The sequence below is a fragment of the Orycteropus afer genome, unplaced genomic scaffold (assembly GCF_000298275.1).
Source record: "Orycteropus afer afer isolate SDZICR_OR568_19922 unplaced genomic scaffold, OryAfe1.0 scaffold00020, whole genome shotgun sequence".
Lineage (NCBI taxonomy): Eukaryota > Metazoa > Chordata > Mammalia > Tubulidentata > Orycteropodidae > Orycteropus > Orycteropus afer.
This window is the reverse complement of record NW_006921607.1, coordinates 2,142,638-2,156,163: the sequence shown is the minus strand read 5'-3', so window position 1 is coordinate 2,156,163 and position 13,526 is coordinate 2,142,638.

Genomic DNA, 13,526 nt, shown 5'->3' with positions numbered 1-13,526 from the left:
CAATCCTATTTCCGTAGTGATACTGCCTCGGAAACCCAAGGAGGGGTCGCTATGAGTCGGGGCTGACTCGACGGCACATAACAACAACAACAACAAAAAGTTTTCATATCTTTATCCCCTATTTGCTCTACTATATCCATGGATATATTACAGCATATCCAAATACATATGTAGAACCATTCCCTGCCAAACCTGTATATATTCGTGGTTGATCCATAGGGTTTTCTTGGCTGGGATCTTAATAGAAACAAACTGCCAGAGCTTTATTCAACAGCATTGCTGGGTGGTTTCCATGCCAGCCTTTAGGTTGGTAGTCAAGTACAAACCATTTGTGCCAACTAAGGACCTTCTACACACTCTTTGACACCTTACTTTTTTTGATGACAACATATCTCAGAGATCATTCCATATCCAAACATAAACCACTGTTTTATTGTCCTTTTAAAAGATAAAACACATGGTCCAAAAAATTGAGAAATTTAAAAGGATTTACAACAAAAAGTCTTCCACCTCTGCCTCCCACCCATCCATTCCCCTCTAAATAAGTAGCCTTTGTTACCACTTTCTTGTGTATTCTTTCTAAGATCATATGAGCATATACAAGAAAACAAAAACATATTTGTACCTTTTACCTTTATTTTTGTAAAAACAGTGACATGCCAAACATGCTTGCAACAGCTTTCTTTTTTCACAGAACGATACACATATATCATCTACATTTATGTCAGGATGCAAGGAGTCTCCTTTTTCTTTTATGGATATATTATATGGATGGACCATACTTTCTTCAGTTTCCTGTTGATGGATATTTCAGCTGTTTTCATTCTTTTTCTGTAACAAGCAATGCTGCAATGAATAACTGTGTCATATCATAGACATAGGAATTTATCTCCTAGAAGTAGAATTGCTGAGTCAAAGGATATATGCTGTCTTAGGCTAGGGTCTCTTGAGAAGCGAAACCAGGGAAACACACACACACTCAGACACATATGGGGCTGTAGATTTATTTCAAGAAAGTGGTTAAATCTGTGGGTCAGGCATTAGGCTGGAGGCTTCTCCTGACTCAGGGGATTGCAGGGTCTGACAAACCCAAAATCAGTAGGCTGCTGGCTCATGTCCCAAGAACCAGAGGTCACTGGATGTTGAGTCAGACGCAGGATCAAAAGAGAGAAAGCTTTACGCTTTACCGGAACATCCACTTTTCCCACTTCTGCCCTGTGGTTACCATTTCCCCTTGTCCTCACCTATCCATTCTTGCTTTCTGAGCTTTATCCTTGGGCAAATGCTGCCCTTTTGATCTCTTATAGTTGATTGTTCCAAGGAGTGCATACCTCCCTGGTGTTATTGTTCACCTCACAGGCCTGTTTACTGTTTGGCTGAAAGTTAACCATGGGAGTGAGTTCAGTTCCTGACCTGAAGAGTGACTAAGTGTCATAGTGTTTAGAGTTCCACCGGTCTCTATCAGATCAGTAAGCCTGATCTTTTTTTATTATTTTGAGATTTGTTCCACATTTTTCACCCATTGTGTTCAGGATATCCTATTGTGATCCCTTTCAGAGTGGTTGGCAGTAGCAACTGGACACCATCTAGTTCTTCTGATCTCAGGGTTGTGGAGGCTGAGGTTCACGTGGTCCACTAATCCTTTGGACTAATTGCTTCCATGCACCTTTGATTTCCTTCATTCTTCTTTGGTCTGGATGAGGAGAGACCAATAGTTGCACTTTAGATGGCCACTTACAACCTTTTAAGACCCCAGTTGCTACTCACCAAAGTAGAATGTAGAACAGTGTCTTTGTGGATTATGTTATGTAATTGATCTTGATGTCCCCTGTGACTGTGGTTTGGAGCCCACAGGCCCATCAGTGGACAGTTTTGAAAGTTAAATGAGATAGAACACATAAAATATTTATTAGTATATCTTGCCTATTTAGTGTGCTTAAATGTTAGGTATTATTTTATTAGACAGTTAATTATTTTCATATCTGAAGAATGAGAGAACATTTAATTTCAAACTCTTTTTTTAAGAGAAAAAACTGAGGTTAAGAGAAGTTAATAGATTTGACATTGGTCACTTACCTAATGAGTTGCAGAGCTTGGACCTGAAGATGGATCTTCTGACTGTCTAATAAAGTTTTTAACCTCTGCACTGTTAACATTTTAGGCTGGATAATTCTTTGCTCTGAGGTGCTGTCCTGTGTATTGTAAGATGTTTAGCAACATTTCTGGCCTCTGACCCTTTATACATGTAGCACCACTATCCCCTTCCCAGGGGCATGACAAAAAAAAAAAGTTTTCAGTCAGTGCCAAATGTCCCCTGGGTACAAAATCTCCTCTGGTTGAGAACCATTGACCTAGAAATACATAAACAATCTTCCAATGAATAGTTCAGTGTTTAGGGTAAGGAAGAATGTTCTATCCTGTCCCCATTGGGAAGACCTAATCTCTCGTTGAATTCAGTTTCCATGCACTTTTCAGTGATCTAAGACTGACTGACTTGAAGATTGAGGTTTATAGTATGACTCCTGGACTCTTAAGCACATGCTGCGTGTGCCATCTTGTTAGAATGTACTTTCCTCTCTGGGTGAATGCATGGTGTTTAAATATGACTTTTACCTCTCTAAAGGTTCTCTTTTTTTGGTTGTAGGTGGCACAACTAGAAGAAGGTTATTTATGGAATGCCAATGAGTAGTGATGGATGATGCAGTTCAAATAACTAAGGTAAGGGAAATAAAACCAGAAGTGCATGGAGGCTTTGTCAGGCAAATTAGTGTCTTCACAAAACAAAGCTAAAATCAGGTTCTTCCGTCTCCATTTTATTTCAAAGCTATAAGAGTAGCTTATCATTTATGATTAAAAACATTGTACTGATCCATCTTTTAAGACTGTGGTTCCCAACTGTATTGTGAATCAGGAGCACTTAAAAGACTTTTAAAAAAGGCCAAAGTCTGTTCCCTGCCTTTTTGGTTACCTAGTGCTACTCTGACAGGAATATACCACAATGGGATGGCTTTAACAAACAGGAGTTTATTCTCTTACAGTTTGGAGGCTTTAAGTCCGAGTTCAAAGTGCCAGGCTCTAGGGGCTGGGTGAAAGCCCTCAACTTTGGGCTTCAGCTCCACCTCCTGCTCCTGGCCCAATGAATCTGGAGGCTTTTCTTTACTCAAACAGCTACTGGCTTCTGAGACTGACAAGCCCAAGGCTGACAAGTAAAAGGGCACAGTGCTGATGTTACCAAACTACATGGCAGGCCATTAATTCAAGTCTATTGGAAGTCCCAAAGTCAGCAGAGCATGCCAAGCTGCTGAACAACACAGCTACATGCAGGGTACAAGCATGCCATAAGCTGGAGACCATTTCCAAAGCTGCTGCTTATATATGGGAAACAGCTCCAATACATTCTACCATAGAGTTAATTACCAATCTTACCGTGGGGAGTGACTTTATCCAGCTGCCCAGCCACTCAACCAGGCCTAGGCAAGTTGACCACAAATGTAACTACCATATCTGCCATCCTGCCCGTGTTGTGGGGGGAAAGCACAGGTGACCCTGATATGCATCTTTGTTGAAGAACTGATGTACTGAGAAATTCAAAGAATGCAATGCAGGCAGTCCCCAGGTACAAATGAAATCAGTTCCTAACTATGTCTTTCAGAATCTGTAAGAAAGTTAGAGCAGGTTAGTACAGTTCTTACTTAGACTTATTTTAGTGCCAGAAAAGAGCCCTGGTGATGCAATGGTTAAAGTGTTTGGCTGCTAACCAAAAAGATAGGTTGTTTGAACCCACCTACTACTCCACAGGAGAAATTTGTGGCAGTCTGCTTCTATAAAGATTTACAGCCTTGGAAACCCTATGGGGGCAGTTCATAATTTAAAAGCTGTAAGTGCAGCAAATGAAGATGATTATGATGAATTTTTTTTTCAAGTGAGGTTGGTTCAGACGTTTCAAAACAAGGATACATTTACATAACATGAAAGAACAAATATGAGTTTCTATAACCTGGGGACTGCCTGTACTCAGTCGTACATGTAGTGTTAAGTAATTTCTAAAGGGAAAAATTGTTTCTTATAATTTATCTTTCTCATTGCGTTGTAGGTTGAGTTTCCTCCCCCTAAGAATTTTATGATTTTAACTCTTAGTTCAGGTTGTTGATCCACTTTGAGTTCATTTTCATATACAGTGTGAGGTGTAGGGGTCTACTTCCATTCTTCTGCATGTCCTAGCACCATTTATTGAAAAGACTATTTTTTCCCCATTGAATGGACCTGGCACCCCTGTTAAGTCAGTTGACCATAGATATATGGATTTATTTCTGGACTATCAGTTCTATTCGTCGATTCATACGTATATCCTTATACCAGTACTACTGTTTTGTGATTACTGTAGCTTTGTAGTACATTTTGAAGTCACAAAGTTTGAGTCCTTCAATTTTGTTCTTTTTTTTTTCAATATTATTTTAATTATTTGGGGCCCTTTGCAATTCCAGATGAATTTAAGGATCACCTTTTCCACATCTGCAAAAAACGCTGTTGGAATTTTGATAAGGGTTGTATTGAATCTATAAATTATTTTTGATAGTATTGATATTGTAAGAATATTAAATCTTCCAGTTTATGAACATGAATGTCTTTCCATTTATTGAGGGCTCCTTTAATTTCTTTTAGCAGTTTGATTTTTCCCCCCCTTTAATACATGAGGGATACTGTCAGGCATAATGTGCTGGATAAAAATATTTGCAACAACTGTATGACAAAAGATTGTAATTTAGAGCTCTAACAAATCAATAAGAAAAGCATGCAATATCCTAGAGATCAGTAGTTCTCAACTGGAGGGTGACTTTGCCTCCTAGGGGACATTTGGCAATATCTGGAGACACTTTTCATTGTCACAACTGAGGGGCCTGCTACTAGCATCTAGTGAGTCTAGGCCAAGTGTGCTGCTAAACATCCTGTAATTTATAGGGCAACCCTGTACAAAAGAATTATCCATCCCAAAATATCAGTAATGCTGAGGTTGAGAAACCATGCTGTAGATTAATGAGTAAGAGACATGAAGACACCAACTTGTCTTAAACAACTGCTCATCACTAACAATCAAAGGAATGATAATCCAAATATCAAGATACTGTTTTTACTTGAAAATAACCCATGCTCGTATGTAAAAATATTTTTATTTTCTCATATTCCTGGATAACAAGTTGGTGATAGAGACACATACACACACATATACGCAATCAAAAACCTTAGAAGTACTTATATCCTATGGCTCTGTAGTTCTCATTCCAGAAGTCTTTCCTAAAGGAATGATGGGGAAATATTTATTCCTTTAAGTGGTACTTTTTAAAAAGTATAATTTGCATGTATGGAAAAAAAAGAGGCAAAAATCTGTCAAAATCTCAGGATATAGAGGATGTTCCTAAGTGTTACCATCAGCCAGAAATAATAAGGGAAAGGAATAACCAAGTTAAAAATGACCAAGTTGAGAAACCATATCATTAGATTTAAAAGACAAATTAAAAACTATTAGAAAGAGAAAAAAAGCAGCTTATAATAAGATATGTCCTTAGTATGAGTAGAACATATACATATTTATAAGAAAGTGACCAGCCTAATAGAAAAATAAGCAAAAGCCATGAAAAGGCAATTTATCAAAACATCTGGAACTTCACAACTAGGAAAAAATACAAATTAAATAATGGAGATTGAAATAATAGTTCCACTATTTTACCCTTTTGTATTGTTTATATTTTATATAACAGTATTTTTTCAGAAAAATGTTTTTTTTTTTTGTTCTTATGAAACACTGTGGCTTGATTCTTGCAAAAAGTGTTTCTCAAAAAAAAAAAAGTGTAAAAGGGGAACATATTCCTCCTCACGTTTTCTTAGTTCTGGGACATAAGCAGGAAGCATCATTAACAGTTAAATGTGACTCCTCCTCCAGATCTTTTATTTTTTTGAGATATACATACTGTAAAAGGCATAGATTTGAGATATACATACTGTAAAAGGCATAGTTTTTTTTTTTTTTAAATTGTGATTTGGTTGAAAGTTTACAAAGTAAATTCACTTTCCATACAGCAGTTCACATACACATTGTCTCATGACATTGACAATTTGCCACAGTGCAGCAGCTCCCCTCCCACTTCTTCCCCATAGTTACCTCTTCCCTGTGTTCTTCCCTCTGTGCACTCCTGCCCCCCGAGATGTCTCCCTGTGCATACATAGCCATTCTGTTCTCCCATGATTGATCTCTCCAAGGAGTGTATCTCCCTGATATAAATGTTCACCTCATAAGCCTGTCTTTAGTTTGGCTGGAAACCACAGGAGTGGGTTCAATTCCAGACCCTGAAGGGCAGCTAGGGGCCATAGTCCCAGTGGTTCCATCAGGCTCTATCAGACCAGCAAACCTGGTTCCTTTTTTTTCTTTTCCCAGATGATTTTGAGTTTTGTTCCATATTGTTCTCCCACTCTGTCCAGGATCTCTTACATAGATCCCCCTCTGAGTGGTTGACATTGGTAGCTGGGTACCATCTATTTCTTCTGGTTGCATAGTCATATGGGCTGAGGATTGCATGGTGTACTGGTCACTCAGACTAATTGATTCCATGTGTCCTTGGTTTTCTTCATTCTTTGGTGTGGATGAGGAGAGACCTATCATTCATCTAGATGCCCCTTTGCAAGCTTTTAAGATCCCAGTTGCTGCTACTCTGCAAAATAGGATGTAGAACGGTGTTTTGTGTAACGTACTACGCCAATTGAGCTTGATGTCCCCCGTGAAAAAGGCATAGATCTTAAGGGTGACAGTTTGATAGAGTTTTTATACACACACACATACACACACTCATGTAACATCAAGAAATAATACCTTTTTAATACTGTGACCTTTAGTCATACCTCCCACTTCCTGCTGGGGAACCACTAATCTAATTTCAATCATCATAGATTAATTTTGCCTGGTAATTGAGCACATACCCTTTTTTAAATTGAACACACACATTTTGTGTCTAGCTTCTTTCACTAGACATTGTATCTGTGCCATTCGTCTGTGTTGTTGTGTGTATTGGTTGTTTGTTCATTCCTTTATATTGCTGAGCAATTCCATGTGTGAATATATCACAATTTATTTATTCACTCATTTTAGGACATTTGGCTATCCATTTTTTGTTTTTCATAAAGCTTCGATGAACATTCATATGCAAGTCTTTGTGTTGACATATGTCTCCATTTCTCGAGGATGTAAATACAATCATGTCGCTTAACATCCATGATATGTTCTGTGTACTAGGACATGTGATTTGGATGTTGTGCAAACATCATATTATATACAGATAGTGTCTGGATTATGAATGAGTTCATTCCTAAGCCTGTCTTTAAGTAGAATTTATATGTGAATCAGAACAGTTAGGTATGGTTTGTATCTAATGTGAGTTAGTCAAATGTTTGTCTTAGGATATAATTTATAGAGTACCTTTCTGTGTATAAAAAACATTAAACAATTCCAGATACACTAAAATGTCTTTAACAGAACAATACAATAATAATAATAATAATGTTTCTATGTATATTGGGAACTCTGGTAGTGTAGTGCCTAAGGCACTTGACTGCTAACCAGAAGGCTGGCGATTCAAATCCACCAGCCACTCCTCGGAAGGAAGATGGGGTAATCTACTTCCGTAATGATACTGCCTCGGAAACCCAAGGAGGGGTCGCTATGATTCGGATCCGACTTGACGGCACATAACAACAGCAAACAACAGCTATGCATATTGCAAAGTAGCACCTGTTTGTTATTATAAACCATTATATGTACCTTGAATTTTTAATATAATAGGCTTTATGTGGGTTGGGACCATGGACCTATATGTGGTCAGATGTTGCTTGAAAGGACATTTATGTGGTGCATGACTATTCCTAGGAGTGGAATTCCTGGCACTTTGGAGATATGTATGTTTAGTTGAAGTAGATACTGCTAGTTTTCCAAAGCTGTGGTGTTGGTTTACACTACCACCAGCAGTATGGGAGAGTTCTAAGTGCTCTACATCTTTGTCAGCACTTGCTCTTGTGAGCCCTTTCAACTTTAACCATGCAGGGTTTTTTTTTTAAAAACACATTTACATGCTAATGTGTTCGTATACAGTTTCTTTCTCAAAAGTGAGATTATACCATCCACGTTCTATAATGTGCAGTTTAAATTTTTAGAAACTTTGTATTTGTTGTTGTGAATATACACAGCAAGTCTCACACCAGTTTAACAGCTTATATATGTACAGTTCAGTGACATTGATTCATTGAGCTGTGCAGCCATTATCACCCTCCTTTTCTGAGTTGTTCTTCACCTATCAGCATAAACTCACTGCTCCATCAGGCTCAGATTCTTTTCTAATCTTCTGAAGAGTTGTTGTCAATTTGACCCCATATAGATAGTTCTTAAAACAGCATAATGTTCAAGTAAGGCATTTTTTCACTAGTTACGATAAACTGTTTGGTTTTAAGAAGACTTCAGAGGATATTTTTGGTTTAAAGTACAAAGATTATTCCAGGCTGTAGTTTTAGGGGGTTCATCCAGCTTCCATGACTCCAGAATCTCTGAAGTCCATGAGACTTTGAAATTCTTTTCTGCACTTTCCCTCTTTTGGTAAGGATTCTTCTATGGAATTTGTGATTAAAAAAAAATATTTAGTAACAGTAGCCAGGCACCATCCACCATCTGGTCTCATAGTAAAGGAGGCAGCTAGCAACACATTCCATTTCCTCCTTTTTCTTATTCTCCTTCTTCCTTTGTTGGTTCAAGTAGATAGAGACCAATTGTTGTGCCTTAGATGGCTGTTTTCAACCTTTTAAGACCCCAGGCGCCATTCAGTGAGATAGAAGATAGAACAGAAGCACTAACATGTTATTGGGCTAGTTAATTGAGATGTCCTATGAAACCATGAGCTCTGGGTAGTGTAGTGCCTAAGACAGTTGACTGCTAACCAGAAGGCTAGCAGTTCAAACCCACCAGCCACTCCTCGGAAGGAAGGTTGGGCAATCTACTTCCGTAGTGATACCGCCTCAGAAACCCAAGGAGGGGTCGCTATGAGTCAGGTCTGACTCAAGGGCACATAACAACAACAACAACAATGAAACCATGACCCCAAACTTCCAAACCAGGGAACTAAATCCCATGAGGTGTTTGGGTGTATGTACATAAGCAGCCTTAGCAGCTACTCTTTTTGTTGTTATTGTTGTAAATATATCTGCCTTTATTCTGACCTCCTCTAACCCCACAAGAGGAGGACAGAATCACTGTCAGTAGCCTAAGGCTTATCCCTGCTAGGCCAGACATGCCGCCTCCCTCCAGCCCTTTCACCAACCTTGGCACCAACCATTTCTTCTACAGCACCCACCACCTCTCTCCTGGGTTCGATAATTCACTGCCGTGGCCACACACAACTCACAGATTATGAGGCTTATTAGAGAAGCAACAGGCTACAATTCAAGTTCAGGAACAATGTTCAGTCTCTTTCAGCCCACCGTCTCTCAGCCAAATAGCCTCTCTCAGTCTCTCTCTCAGCAGTGCGTGTCTCTCATGTCTCCCAGCTGGCAGTGAGAGACTTTTTCTGCCTCTAGGAGGGCTCCTTTTGAGCCTGGCAGAGTGGCCAAACTAACAATCCCAGCATCAGAATTCTATATACCTGAGAGCCAGCAAACTTCTCAGAAAATTACTTTGTGCTGCTCCCAACAGAAATACCCCAGGTGGACAACTTTAACAATCAGGAGCTACTCAGTTGCTCACAGCAAATTCCGCCACAGAGTTCACAAAGACTTACAGCTAGAAAAGCCATACTATATAATTTACTGGGCGCTCCAGTAGCATAGTGCCTAAGGCACCTGACTGCTAACCAGAAGGCTGGCAGTTCAAACCCGCCAGCCACTCCTTGGAAGGAAGGTTGGGCAATCTGCTTCCATAGTGATACTGCCTCGGAAACCCAAGAGGGGTCACTATGAGTCGGGTCCGACTGGACGGCATATAACAACAACAACAACAACATATAGTTTACTGTACCACAATATCTGTTACACAGTTTTTGCCAACTCAACTTTTTATAGGTATACAGTTTATTGACAGCACTTAGGATAATCGGCTGTGCAACCCTGCTGTTATTTAGTACAATTTTTCTGTCACCATAAACCAAAACTCAGTACTTTATAAGCAGTAAGTCCTCTTTCTCCCTCCCTCACCCCTGGTAATGGCTAATGAACTTTGGTCTCTATGTATTTGCCTTTTCTTGTCTTTTTATATAAGTAAGATCATACAATATTTGTCTTTTTGTGCTTGACTTAATTTTGCTCAGCATGTTTTCAAGCCCCATCCATACTGTAACATACTAAGACTTCATTTCTCCTACTGACTTGAATAGTATCATATTTTTTCCAATATAACATGTCCATGTAAATAACATGCCCAAACATATAATGCAGAAAAATAATGCATGGTTGGCAAAAATGTGCATAAAATTCCATTGTTTGTACCATAGTTTGTTTATCTGTTCATTTGTTGGTGGCTATTTAGGTTGTTTCCACCTTTGGGATATTGTGAATAGTGCTGCAATGAATGTTGGTGTACAAGTCTCTGTTTGAATCTCTGCTTTTAAGTGTTTTGTGTATATACCTAAGAGTAGACTTGCCAGGTCACATGGTAGTTCTATTTTTAATTGTTTGAGAAACTACCACACTTTTCCTCAATGGCTGTACCATTTTGTATTCCTACCAGCAATGGATAAGGGTTCCATTTTCCCACATCTTTGCCAACATTTGTTATTTTCTGTTTGTTTGTGTCTTAGCCATCCTGGTTTAAAATTTTTATTTTTTATTGCAGTATACATACAGTTTACAAAGAAAGTACTGCAAGAAAATCCACAATAAACACGTTCTCTAGCTCCCCATTCGGGAGCTCTGGTAGCATAGTGGCTAAGACACTTGCCTGGTAACCAGACGGCTGGCGGTTCAAACCCACCAGCCACTCCTCGGAAGGAAGGTTGGGCAATCCTACTTCCGTAGTGATACTGCCTCGGAAACCTAGGGAGGGGTTGCTATGAGTCGGGGCCGACTCGACGGCACATAACAACAACAAAGCTCCCCATTCTACTCTGCTGAGACAGTCTTTATTTTGGAAACTGTTGGGTTGTTTTATTTTGTTTTAATACTATATGCATGTACTGCTGTCAGGGACGAGGATTTACCTTACACCATTCCTCTGTTTGATATTTGTGTTATTTTTGTTATTCTGTTTGTTCTTTTTTCAAAGGTACTCTTGAACCTCTATTTCTTGTGTTAGCTTCCAGCAATATGTCTTGATTCCTTACTTTGTCAGATGAGGATAGCGTTCTTACCTTTCTGTTAGGTACGTTTTTCAGTTTATCCTGTCAAGATAGTTAAACTGTGCATACAGTCAGACCTTTCATGATAATGCCCAAAAGTTTTCTCTAAAAATCGAAAGTCTGTAAACAGCATTAACATTATTATGGAGAAGTAAATATTGTTTAAAGTCCCTGAGTGGTACAAATGGTTAATATGCTTATCTGCTAACTAGGTTGGAGGTTCTGTCAGGCCAGGCAATTTCCTATGTTTATAGTTCTTTCTCTATAGGTCTCAGGTCATACCCTTGGGCTATTTAAAGGAAAATACAAAGTGAGTTCTCTTTCTTGAAACTCCTGTCAGTTGCTTCCAGTCATGTCTTTATTTCATCTTTGAACTATAACTTTTTCATGCAGTCCCCCCCATCTCTAATTTTTTTTCACCTCTAGTTACCATTATTACATTATTACAGACTTACTTTTCTCTAAGCTCTGAATCATATACTGTATTCTCTTAGGAGCTCTGGTGGCATCGTGCCTAAGGCATTTAACTGCTAACCAGAGGGCTGGAGGTTCAAACCCAGCAGCCACTCCTCAGAAGGAAGACTGAGCAATCAGTCTATTTCCGTAGAGATACTGCCTCAGAAACCCAAAGGGAGGTCACTATGAGTCGGAACCTACTTGATGGCAGTGAGTTTGGTTTTTTGGTTTATCAAGACCCTGCTCCAATTTGGACTGGTTATTTATTTATTTATTTTTAGATCTTCTGCACAGTTGTATTCTTGGAATTTTCCTTACTTTACTACTTTTTTTCAGTTGAAGTCACAGATCTTGAATCTCAGTCTTCCTTTTTTATTTTATTTTTTTGGGAGTTCATTCTCAAGTAAATTCTTGAGAGAATGAGTGCATGGCAGATAAACGTTGATTCTTTTCCCTCTTGCTTGAATGATGATTTGGTTGGGTATAGAGTTTAAAATTGAAGATTATTTTCCCTTAGAACTTTGAAGTCATTGTTCCATTGTCTTCTGGCATCCTTTTTGTTGTTGTTGTTCCTCATGAAAAATTTAAAGGTGGTCTCATTTTTTCACCCCTGTAGGATTTATTTCCCCTTTCTGTGGAAGCTTCTCTTTATGTATTCTGAAATTCCATAATAGTTATTTGGTGGTTCCTTTTTTTTTTTACCTTTAATAAATTGTGTTGTACTATTTTCTTAGATAATGTTCTCCTCTCCATTTTCCTTGTTGTTTCTATCAAAACCTCTCTTTTTTTCCTCAATATTGGGCACTGCTGGGTGGTTCATATAATGTTTTCTTTAAAATTTTCTCCAGTTTCCCAGCTATTTGCTTTTGGTTTTGTTTTCTGGGAGATTGTCATAACCTCATCTCTCAGTCTTTCTATTGAATTTTTATATTTGCAGGTTTTTTTTTTTAATTTCTAAAGCTAATGTTTTATGATTTTTACAGATTACATTGTTTTTGTTTTATCTTTGAAGATAGTATGTTTTGAGGTTTTATTTTGTTCTAAAATTATCCCTGTTTCCCCTAGTCGTTCTCTCCTGCTGCTTGTTGAACTTGGTCTGGTGAACCTTGCTTGTTCTTTCATATTTAAAAATGAAAAAACAGTAGAGTTGAATAGGAGTTCTGAGTACGTGATTTAATGTTATTACTGACATATTTGGATTTAAATCTACCATTTTATTTGCTTTCTATTTTCGCATCTATTCTATGTTCCTTTTTCTTTTGTATTAATTGACATTTTTACTGGTCTAATTTTTTTTCCTTTTTTTATTTTAGAAGTTATAGACTATATTCTTTTAGTAATTCCCCTAGAGATTACAGCCTGAAGCCTAAACCAAAACAGCAACACACTGCCATTGAGTCAGTTCTGATTCATAGCTACCCTATGGGACAGAATAGAATTAACTGTCCCATAGGATTTCCAAGGCTGTAAATCTTTACAGAAGCAGACTGCCTTGTCTTTCTCCCATAGAGCAGCTGGTGGGTCCGAACTGCTGATCTTTTGGTTAGCAGCCACAGCACCAGCAGAGCGCCTCACACACAGCCTAGACTTATCATATAATGTAAGACAGTGCAAAGATCTTGGAACACTAACTTATTTTATCCCTTTCCCCATTTATATCTATTTTATCTGTGTGTATTACTTGTAACTGTTTCAAACCCTATAAGGGTTTTA